This window comes from Equus quagga, chromosome 11 (genome assembly GCF_021613505.1).
Source record: "Equus quagga isolate Etosha38 chromosome 11, UCLA_HA_Equagga_1.0, whole genome shotgun sequence".
NCBI classification, from domain to species: Eukaryota; Metazoa; Chordata; class Mammalia; order Perissodactyla; family Equidae; genus Equus; species Equus quagga.
In genome coordinates this window covers 18,776,179-18,787,749 of record NC_060277.1, presented here as the reverse complement: position 1 = coordinate 18,787,749, position 11,571 = coordinate 18,776,179, and the positions used below count along the sequence as shown (strand labels likewise).

Sequence of the window (11,571 nt, the reverse complement as noted above, 5' to 3'; positions counted from 1 at the left end):
TCAAATAACTTTACTAAATATGCCTTCAGATGGGTCTTTTGGGTTAATTTTCTCTGCTACAAGTTGTACTCTTTCATTATGGAGAAACATTTTCTTTTCAATCAAGAAAATGGAGTTTGTGAGATTTCCCTTATTCTCCTCGTTGCTCTATGTGACTTTCAAGAAACTTTATGGTTTTGGATTCAGAACTAAGCAACTGCTATGTTCCTATTGGAATTTCTTTAATTTAATAGCAATTTAAAAAAACTGTGAGTCTTGTGGTCTTGATTCTTGTTTCACTTATTCCTACCCTCGCCTTCCATTTTGCTCTGCCATGCAACCAGAACAGAGTCAGTACTTGACTTTTTGACATTTGTAGCCCCTCACCTGTGAGGTAAGTACCAAGCAGCAGTGGATCCGGATATGCACCTCTTATATGGTAGCGGCAAGGATAAAGATTTTTCTCTTTTGTGTGGTTGCTGCCTCGATTGTTATCATATATTCAAGCTAATCCCATCATTACCCAAAGGTCCCAAGAGAGCCTTGGCTGCCCAGAGGAGCTGACACAAGAGAGGGTCGAGCTCCAGTTCTAGTCATTTATAGCCATGGCTTCTGAATAAGCCTTAGTGAAGCCCAAAACGTGTCCTGAGACATAATGAGATGTTAGGAGAGGCAAAAGGGCAAGCTGAACTGCTGAGGCTGGAGACTGAGTACGGAGGGCAACCCCAGAAACAGGCCTAAATTTCTTACAGGCAAGGCATGTGTCAGTGGCTTTGGACTTATACCTAGTTGTGTAGGATTTTGTTCAAGAGCATTGGGTTAGTTTCCTCTCTTTTGGGGATGGGAACATTCTTATTACAAACGTAAAATGTCGTATCTGAGTCTTGAAGGGAAGCTACTTTTAGGCAGCTTCAAAGAATGTTTTCAACACTCAGCTGTTTGTTCAAATTGACTTCTGCAGAAGGAATACTTGTCTAGCTGTAAGAGAGATCATATTCTAAATTTTGCTCTTCCACAAAGGAGGAAAGGCAGAATTAATGTTTAGTGGTAACCTATTATGTGCACTTTACATTTAATTTAAATTTAAAATTTCACAAGCTTACTAGGAAGGAGGTATTACTGTTTCTATCTTTATGAATAACACTAAAGTTCAGAAGCTTAAGGTGAAGCTACAGGTAAGAGATCGAGCCTAACTTTGGGCCTGAATTTGTCTGACTCCTAACTCACCACATAAATGCTGCCTCATGTTGGTATATTCTCAAGTATTCATTTTAACCTTTAAAAGTGTATTTTCTCAGGTGTAAAATTAGAGTGTTGGATTAGTACATCTCAGAGTTTCTTTCGACTCTGTCTTCCTAAATCTTACAGCCAGTAGAACGTCAATACCCAGTCAATTGGCTTCTTGGTGTACTCCTGGGAATTGATGTCTATCTCCAAGTTTCCTGGCCTCTGTGTGGGTCCCTGGCCTCTTTCCCATCCTGTATAGCTTTTTACCTTGGGTTTCTAGATATTTGGGACAGTTATGCTCAAACTATGCTTAGTTCACTACGCCAGTAAGGTCAACTTCCTATTTTATTTCCTTAGATAAAAATGACAATTGATAAAGAAGAAAGTTTCAGCATTGAAAAGTTTGTAAAAGATTTAGAATGGTCCCCAAACTTTAATTTTTATATCTTTTAAAGCCCATCTTTCTGTCTGTCCACATGACTGGCTATCTTTTTTTCTTTTTTTGAGGAAGATTAGCCCTGAGTTAACATCTGCCAATCCTCCTCTTTTTGCTGAGAAAGACTGGCCCTGAGCTAACATCCGTGCCCATCTTCCTCTACTTTACATGTGGGACGCCCACCACAGCATGGCTTGCCACGCGGTGCCATGTCCGCACCCGGGATCCAAACCGGAGAACCCCTGGTCGCTGAAGCGGAATGTGCGCATTTAAATGTTGCGCCACTGGGCCAGCCCCTGGCTATCTTTTTATAGTTTCAGATTTCCTGATCCTATAGTTACACCAATGCCAGAGAAAAATCTTTAAAAGCTTTAAATTGTATTGAAAACTGAGATTAAAATGGGGGAAAATGAATTAATTAATTCACCTAATCATATTCTCTAGATCATTTCAAGAAATAGGATAAATAAGAAAAGTATGAACTCAGGTGACATTGAGTAATTCTGCTTAAGAATAGTACGTCAAAATATATTCATCCTTTGGCAAAGTACATAACCTATAAAATAATAGTTGTGTTGTAACAACATTTTACTCCTACATTTTAACATAAAGGGATGTGCTTCTGCAGTAATAATGGTTGCTGATGGTGTCAACAGGACAAAATTATTTTTCCCAGAGGTTTTTTTGGTATTTGCGTCATGGGAGGAAACATGAGGGATAGTAATCAGTGTTTTAAAAAGGCTTGTTACTTAAACAATTGGCTAAGAATGGGTTTTACTGACCCTGTATATGAAGTAAAACAATTAAAGAAATATGCAGCTACAAACAAGTGTTTGATCAATTTCCATCTTCTTCGGAGTGAATGTTCTGGAAGATGCAGCTTCTCTCCTACCTCCTCTCTAAGGGATAAGCTACATCGCAAACACTGGTGGGGTGAGGTTTGTTTCAATCAAGACTATCTTTTATTATATCTCTTTAGTGTTTTTCACTTTTTTTCGATGACATTTTATTTTATTTGAAACACTTAGAAGAGTGTAACCCTGGGAGAATTTGGACTGAGGGTCTGGAAGAGGGGCAGCCCTCACATCTACCTCTCCTTTACAAAAATCGCCCTTGACCACCAAGGAACACAGTTTGGAAAACCCTTGCTCCAAAGCAGTGCATGCCCATTAGGATCAGTAGGGGAGCATCTAAAAAGTTCTGATGCCTGGGCCTTATTCCCAGAGACCATGACGTAATTGATCAAAGGTAAGGCCTGGACAGGAGAATTTTTTTGCAACACTTCAGGTGTTTCTATGGAGCAGGAAAGACTGCATCAACTGAGATGTTAGGGCAAATCTGGACAAAATCTTACTCCTGACATGAACTAAGAGTCACACCAAGCAGGGATGACCCAGAGTGTGGCTGGACTTCCCGAAGTGTCTATGAATCCTTAGCTCCAGCTGGATCTTGCTTTAGCCTCTGGGGTTTTGTCTCCCAGATTATTTCCTCAATAGTTTTCATCTTCTGGTAAGGAATTTCCTTGTAAATAGCTACATGAAGTGTTCACGACACTACTGCTATTTTCAATCCACACTCTTAGGTTTTTTCACAAGCCAATCTTTCATGAGTTTCAGCTAAATAAGTTAAGCCACAGAAATAAAACCAAGAATCTCCAATGGAAAGTTAGGACAGCTTAGATTTTCAAGTGCTGAAATATCTGGAAGATTGAAAACTCCCCCTGGAATGTCTTTGGTAAGAGTGCCAAGAAGACAAGATGCCTAGATAAAGCCAGATTTCCTGTAAGACCTGATCAAAAACAGAAGTGGAAGATTGGCTTTCATAAGTAAGGGGAGATAACCTGCAGAAGTCACTGAGAATTGAGCCTTAAGAGATACTCCTCCGTGACTCAAGGAAAAACAATGTTACACAAATGTAGTCATAATGAAAGGTTAAGGACAGGTTTCCTGCAAGTGCCTTGCCTTCAGGTTGGAACTCTGCCCTAAGTGGTGGGTGTGGTCTTCTGGGTGGGACCTAATCAGTCTGCAGAACCCACAGATCTTGCAGCTATGCACACAGGCTTTGCACAAAAGAATACTTCCTGTGCGTTTCTTCTTTCACCCTTCCCAGAGGTACAAAGGGGAAAGATCAAATGTGTGGGTGTTTATATAAGGCAGCTCTTGCCTACTCGGATAGGAGAATTAAACCCAAACAATTATGTTTGTTTAAACAAGTTTCTTATTTTTAATAATCCATCTGCCATATTTCTGGCCCAAATGGTAAGAATTCTCAAAATATTTTATGAGTTCCTTTTGCTGTTAATATTCATCATTTTTTAAATATTGAGGATTTTATGACTATAAAGGGGTCTTCTTTCCTTTTAATTTTTACTACTCCCTTCTTCCCTCCTCCAGAATGTTACTAAGAAGGAAAATGGCTTGGCCTTCAGCTAACTGTGAGGCCAGCCTTCTCTGGAATGCTGTGTGGTGCTGTGCTGTGACTTCCGTGGAATTCCATCCCTGTTTATCAAGAGCTCCCACTTATTTTAATATCGTATGTTGGAAAAAGTAAAGCAACTCAATAGGGCCCTATCACTAAATTGTGAGTTAGCCTTTGAAAAATAGTAATTAAAAGCAAAGAAAGACGTAATATTTAGGCTTAATCTGATTAGCTCCCATTGCTCAGTTGAGGAGTGAAAGGAAGCAGTAATCCTAGGAAGGCACTGAGCCTGAGACACATTGGTGCTGGAATCCACTCCTGCCTGCACGGCACTGAGAACTGCTCTCTGTGACTTGGTCTTCTGTTGCCACTCGGTTGTGAACCCTCACTCTCCACGTCTGCCCTTCCAATTAATGACTGAGCCTTTCACTTGGCTTCTCCCCACACCTTCAGCACCCTGCACAAGTCATACAGTAAGGAATGCCCGGCTCCCAAACCCGACCTGGACCCAGAGGACTCAACCATTCCAGTACCTCCATTTCCCACTTCAATTTTTTGGGTGAGAGTGGGAGGCATATACAATAATAGCTAAATTCTCAAATACCTCTTTATAAATTACTCTAGTATCAAACATTGGCAAGATGCCTAATCATTTTAGGATTGGGGGATCTTTGTAACTAACAGAGTGACAACTCTTGGCTGTCTGATGAGGGGAGGTAAGTGGTTGCCGCTCTGCAGCCTCTCCCCCCGCCTGACCCTGTACTGTTGGGATTTCCTGGCAGGTTATCTTGGGTATAGCACTGAGTTGCCTGAGCTGGAGTAGATTTGAGCTGAGTGGAAATTACCCTTCATTAGTATCTGTGTGGGGAGCACAGAGCCTCCTCTCCGTGTCCCAGAAGGCGGAAGGCTGAACCAGGGCATATTATCATCTGGTGCTGCCGACAGGTGGCAGTGGCAGTGATGTGCTCCCAGCCATGATAAGGTGAAGCAGCTAGAATGAGGCACCTTTGGAGGGATCATCACCAAAAACCAGTCCTCAACATCAGTGAGAGATCTTAACAAAGGGCAGGGGTTGCCTAGTAATGAAAAGCTTCCAGGTCTCCCTCTATTTTATGCCATTCAGGTGGCATTTCTTAGTCTATCCCTTAGAGTAAGATGTGTAAGAGAGAGGGGTGTGTGTGTCTGTGAGTCTGTGTGTGGCGTGGGAATGGAGGCAACTTATAATTGAGATTTAAATTTTTATCCTGGTGAAAGAAAGAACATTCAAAGGACAGAAAAAAGCCTTCTCATTTTGTGCGTAGAATTACGATGTCAACACAATTCAAGTGTTGTGCATTGTACTGGGTGCATTACTTTTAGGCTTATAGCCAGAATTGTGAAATAGGGTGGCTTTTAGAAAAAAATATGTGTTTGAAACATGCACAATTAAAAAAATTGTTTAGAAAATGAAGGAAGTGAAATACAATCAGAAAAAAAGGAAGGAAATTAAACTACAGGAGTATAAGGAACAAAAATGTTTTGTTTTTAAGAGAAAAAAACAACAACCCTAAGATACGCTGATGTCTCCAACTTGAATGGCCTGGTTTAAGTTCATTTCACCTGGGCAGTTTTACTCTTCACATAAAAAATCGGGTCAGGGGCCGGCCTGGTGGCACAGCGGTTAAATGCGCACGTTCTGTTTCAGCGACCTGGGGTTTACCGGTTCGGATCCCAGATGCAGACATGGCACCGCTCATCAAGCCATGCTGTGGTAGGCATCCCACATATAAAGTAGAGGAAGATGGGCATGGGTGTTAGCTCAGGGCCAGTCTTCCTCAGCAAAAAGAGGAGGATTGGCAGCAGTTAGCTCAGGGCTAATCTTCCTCAAAAAAAAAAAAAAAGGAAAAGAAAGAAAAATCAGGTCATCACTGGTAACATTCTTTGAGAAAACACAGAATGACAAAAGAAAGAATTGAAAAAAAATTTAGAAAAAGAGAAACAAAAGTAAAAGCTGCATACGATTAGAGGAAAAGAGTGAACTTTTATGATTAATTCCCTTATTAGAAATTCAAAAGAAAACTTAATACCGTCTACTGTAGTACAACATCATTTTCCCAGGAGAATTTGGTTATCTCCCTTCCACCAAAGGTCCCTAAGTTTACTGTTCTGAGAAATGTCTGACCCACTCCTGCTAACGGTCTAAAATATTTACTTTCAACTAACAATGTAGTGTCACTTGGACTGCTTCATAGGGGAAAGGTTTCTTTTGAAAGCTTTGCTTACTTGGTTATTATCTGCAAAACGTCTAACAATGAGAATTCTCTCTATTTCAATACCTTATAGTCAGCATGCTAAATGGAGCCTGCTGCATTATTCTCTACACAAATTCTAGCCTCTGCAGCAAAGGAAAGGAAACACCAGCATCAGTAAGACGAGTAAAGCGAGCAGCAGGTTCATAGGTAAAGTAAGACTCAAATTACTGTTACAGATTTCCTAGACTGGAAGAACAAGGTCTTTGCTAATGACTTTGTCCCATTTTGGGAAATCTCAGAATGTTTTTCATACCCAAATCCTCTTCCTAGGGGTTCCCTATGATGGCCATGCTCTGTGTCTCATTACCCTGCTGTTCTGGCCACAGACAATGGACTTGCACGGGCATTGGAAAGCCCAGGCGGTCAGTACATAGTTTGGCTATGGGCGTGGAAGTGGCCTAGTGTGAAAGCTTTACCCAGCAGAGGGCTAGTGATTGACTGACAGGCTGGAGACCCTCTTTCTGGGACTTTGAGTATGAGACACACAGAGTCACAGTTTGGATGATAAAAAATATGCAGAAAAAGAGAGTAAGCAGAAGCTATGAGGCAGCAAAAACCATGAAGCAGCAGGATCGCTGAGGTGGAGAGAAGATAAAGGAGAAAGAAAGATGCCGGCAGGAAGCTGTAAGAGCAAAGTAAGCCAAGAATAGACGAGTCACCAAAGTGGCAGAGGATTGAGGTAGGGAACCGCTAATGTCTGCTACCGAGATGATAAGATGGAATGAAGGATTTTCAGTTTCTATTCTTCCATGAGGCCTAGCTGTTGAGCCACAAAATATCCTTACCATAAACGACGATGACCTGACATAATCCCAATGCCAGCAATATAAAGGAGTCTATCTAACACAATTTAGCTCCGTGATGAATTTTAGGATATATTTCGAATATGTTCCATAATAAATGGAAATTATTTATTTACATGATTAATTGTATCTCTAATTAGCTTCTCCTAATAATAAAACTTTTTATCATAAATGTGTTTGGAAAGCATGAAATATACTTTGGGTAACTAGGGAGATGTATTTATGTCTTAGAAAAGAGAGGGATACAGTTGCATTTTTATTTGTCCTCATAATAAACTGGAAGAGATACATGCCTGTTAAGTAAGTTAAGTGAATTGTAATGTCTAATCATTTGATTACCTATTTGATGCTTGCATTTTGTAATCACAATTGACCTTAATGTAACAAGAATGAATGTCCTTCTTCTCCTGAAACTTTCTCCACTCATATAAATAGGGGAAAAATAAACCTTTCAATAAAATTATCAAGATGATTTCACTTTCTATTATTTAATAAGAATCAGCTATTTTCCTGTCCAGGATCCTATTGCAGTTCAAATTTGGTTGGTGAGAATTTGTTATTGTGAGCAACTAGACACTTCTGGAGTGCTGAAGTTTCAGTGTAATAAATGTTGCTTGAAATAAGGGGGCTTCTGCAGGTGGTGAGAGTTGGGGTGCGAGGGAAAGGGAGTGGACTCTTTAATTTGAAGATGAATGTGGACTGCTGCCCTCTTGTGGACAGAATAGGAGGAGCAACAGTGAGTAGATGTGTGAAAACATCTCCAAATATTTCCTAAATTCACTTCAACGGTACTTAATGAATGTCTACAATGTGCTGGTTTGCCACAGCACGGTGGGACAAACCCCAGGAACGCCTGAAATTATCCCGCCCTTTGAAAAGCTTACAGACTTCAGGGAAATGAAATGTCCCAGAAAAGAGAGTTAACTTCACTGGATAGTACAACAAAGTACCAAATCAAACAAAGTTTATGAGTATTACTGTAACCTGAGAAAACTATATTATTTCTATTCTTTGCGAAACACTTTTGTTCCGGTTAGATGGAGAATGAAATATATACAAAGGAAGCTGGTCAACAGCAAATTCTTGGAAGATCAACAGGCACAAAACACAGTCAAATTGTATTTCACAGACTGATTAAAACATTAAACTAAAATGCAGGCTTAGGTTGCTCTATTTTCATCATAAAGATGTTCTAAGTAAGGTTAATCATGAGTTCCTTTACCTTGTCAAGGTTGTTCTGTCATGTTTGCTTACTCATCTGGACCTCGCAACTCCTGCCTCCTACAATGCAAAGGAAGTTTCGCCCTTTGGCACGTTAACATATGGACATTTCAGAAAATGCACTTGTTTGATTTAAAGAGTCTGAGATCCTTACGCAGGCTGTAAGTCTCAGCCCCAAGATCCCACCATATCTTCCACTGGGTGGCAGCTTACGTGCCGACCTGCATTGTGCCTTACATCTCACTTCCGTGGACTTCCATGGAAGAGAGTACAAGTTATTGGTCAGCCACATTCTGCAGTTCTTGGCCCATAATGTCATTTAATACCACTTCTAACGGTAATAAAACAGAGTAGATTTAATAGTTAGGGGAGAGAGGACATAGATTTGGTTACAGAGAAATTCGTAGAAAAAGAAGCAGCGGCTGTATTTAACAAACTTCAGTGTTTAACAGAAAATCTTTATTTCAGAAGAAAAGTTTGCATATTGAAAATTGTGCTTTTCATTCTATTTTGCATCTTCACTGTAAGGAAGTTGGCCCTACCCTTCAAAGAAAAGAATGCGGTTTCCCTTGCCACATCTCCCTTCCACCAGCCTGCTAGAGTTGCACTTAGAGGTGAGAACAGCTCATGTGTAGGCAAGCAGTTTGGATAGGGTCAAACATGAGGCCACCAAAGTCACAAACGGTAGTAGACATGTAAGCAAGCACCACAATGGCTCTTGCCTTCTGGGCTGGTTGTTAGCGGGATTGTTGCCTCTCAGCTCCAAACCCACTCTTCAGTGCCTTGCTTGTGATGCTGGAGGTAGATCTTGCAAATCTCTCTCCTTTGCCAGTGGAAGGTTCTGTAGGGGCACAGCAGGAGGGGGGGCTGCTCTTCCTGGCTCTAGCGTGCCTTTTCTTGTTTTACTCCTGCTGGAAATGGTGACTGGTAGTGCGTGGGCTACCCAGTGGCACTCCCTTCCCAGCTGGCTAGTCCCGGCCCGTGGTTCCTTCACTGCCCGCCTCAACCCACTTTTACCCCAGTGGGAGATTCCCACTTACCAGTTTTGATCCAGGATCCCCTGCCCACCAGTCTCAGCCAGGCAACCCAGAGGCCTTTTCCCCCATCCGTGGGTCCCAATCACACGTCTCCAAAGACGTTAGAGGCTCAGCCTTGGGAAGAGGGGCCTCCTTCAAAATGTGGTGCTTCTTTGGGTATTCTCTCTCAGCACTAGGGAATTCTTCAGCATTTTCTCCCTTTCTTACCAGGTAGTCCCCTGTAAATAGTTACTAATGTTTTATGCTAAACCTTCCTTGTTGAAATGATTGTGTGATTTCTATCTCCTGACTGAGACCTCACTGATTCACCTTCCAAGCCATGGCACACCCCTCTGAAAATGTCTAATAAAGTCAGATTTGGATGTCCCTTTTGAGGTATTAAATCAGTGCTTCTGAGTACGAATCTTTGTTGGAGATGGCAATTCTACGTCCACGGAGCTGCCACCACCTGAAAGTGACTCAGGACTTTAAGGCTTCAAAGTATTTGAATTATTTGTATAGATTCTGCCATGTCAGTTTTGCGCATTCAGATCGGAAGCAGGATAAAAGAAATATGACCAGAAGGACTTGCTGGAGTCCTTCTAGAATCAACTCTAATCTTAAATGGACCACTTTATTGAAATAAAAATGATTTATCCACTAAAAAAAAATTCCCTCTGCCATTTAGACTCCTCTCTGGATTATATTCCTAAATCTTTTGTCCTGGAGTTTATATTTACAAAATTCGCCATTTAGATTTCCTTTCCTGCTTTAGGTATCCTCATTTATGTTGCCTCCTATGAACACATGCTTTCAATTATTTCTTCGATTTTTTTATTACTTATCCAAAAAACAATCATTGCTCACATTATTTAATTAAGGCAAAATTTCAATTTATACTATTAAAAGGAAATGATCTCATTTTTGCTTTCCAGAATTTCCGACAAGTACAATATATTGGGTTCCAATTTTTTAGTCTGAAGACCAGAATTTCAAGTTTTAACAAGTCTTTTTATATATTTTATATCATATTTTTCTTTCTTTAAAAATTTCATCTTACACTGACAACATGAATAATGTGATGTTTATGTTGAAAAATTATAAATTCCCTCAATACCCCTCAGAGCGACCATCATTACGACATCGACCTGACAGTAAAAAGCTTTCCCAGCCGCGATGAACAGCTCGTGCTGCACCAAGCAGCTGTAAACACCATCAGTAACTAGAAGCTATGGATGCTCTGAGAGAGGCCGTGGAAGCTACGCCCACCACATTCAGCTATTTATGATTATAGTTCCCTGTCTAGATTTCAGCTTGGGAAAGTAATAGCTGAAAATCAGGAGAACTATACTGAGAAAACTCTCGTCTGACATATATGGAAACTGAGGTTCTGGCAGTCTTTACGATTTGCTCAGGGTCACAGTGGGAATGTGGCTGAACAGGATGTGGACTCACCTTTTAATGTCTACTACATTGGACTTGATGAGACTATTGCTCTGAATCTGACGAGGATCAGAGCTCCTTGTGTGTAAATTCCTCTTAAAAGGCAATATTATAATATTTCTTGTCAATATGACCATCTTGATTTAAATAATCAAGTTTATCTCTAATAATAAAACTTTTATCTTAAGTGTGTTTGGAAACCATGAAATATATTTTTGTATAACTAAGGAGGTTTTTTAGACCTTAGACCAAAGAGAAGTAACTTTGTATTTTCTATTCATCCTGATAATAAACCGAAGGAGATTATGCCTGTTAAGTTACAGTTAAACTTTCTAATATTTCAATACCACAACTAAAAACCACTATGGCAACTCTCCTGCAAATTCCACATTTTCATTTTTCTCATAATAATGATCATAATAGGAGAAAATCTTCAAAGGCATATTTTAAAGAAACAATATTTGGAAGAAACACTGGAATAAGGTCAGAAGAATTGAATTCTAAGCTGACTTTTCTTACTATGTGTCTGTGGTGACGTCTAAGTCTGAATTACGTGATCAGTAAAATGGGGTTAATGATAGATGCCCTTTTTACTGTACAAGGCTCTCATAAGGGAAAAAAAGACAACAGGTGGGAATTTGAGCTTTTATGAAGAAAGATTTTGTATTACTAAAGTTTTTCAATATCATTTGTAATGCTGCTGACAATTTTTATGAATTATATGTCTTATTTGAAAT

At 40.1% G+C, this 11,571-nt stretch overlaps 1 protein-coding gene across 1 annotated transcript in view; it reads right to left on the bottom strand.

The window, feature by feature from the left end:
- Positions 1-11,571, bottom strand: part of TRAPPC3L (trafficking protein particle complex subunit 3L) — a 38,185-nt gene that overhangs the window by 16,985 nt on the left and 9,629 nt on the right. The gene's annotated exons all lie outside the window — the stretch shown is intronic.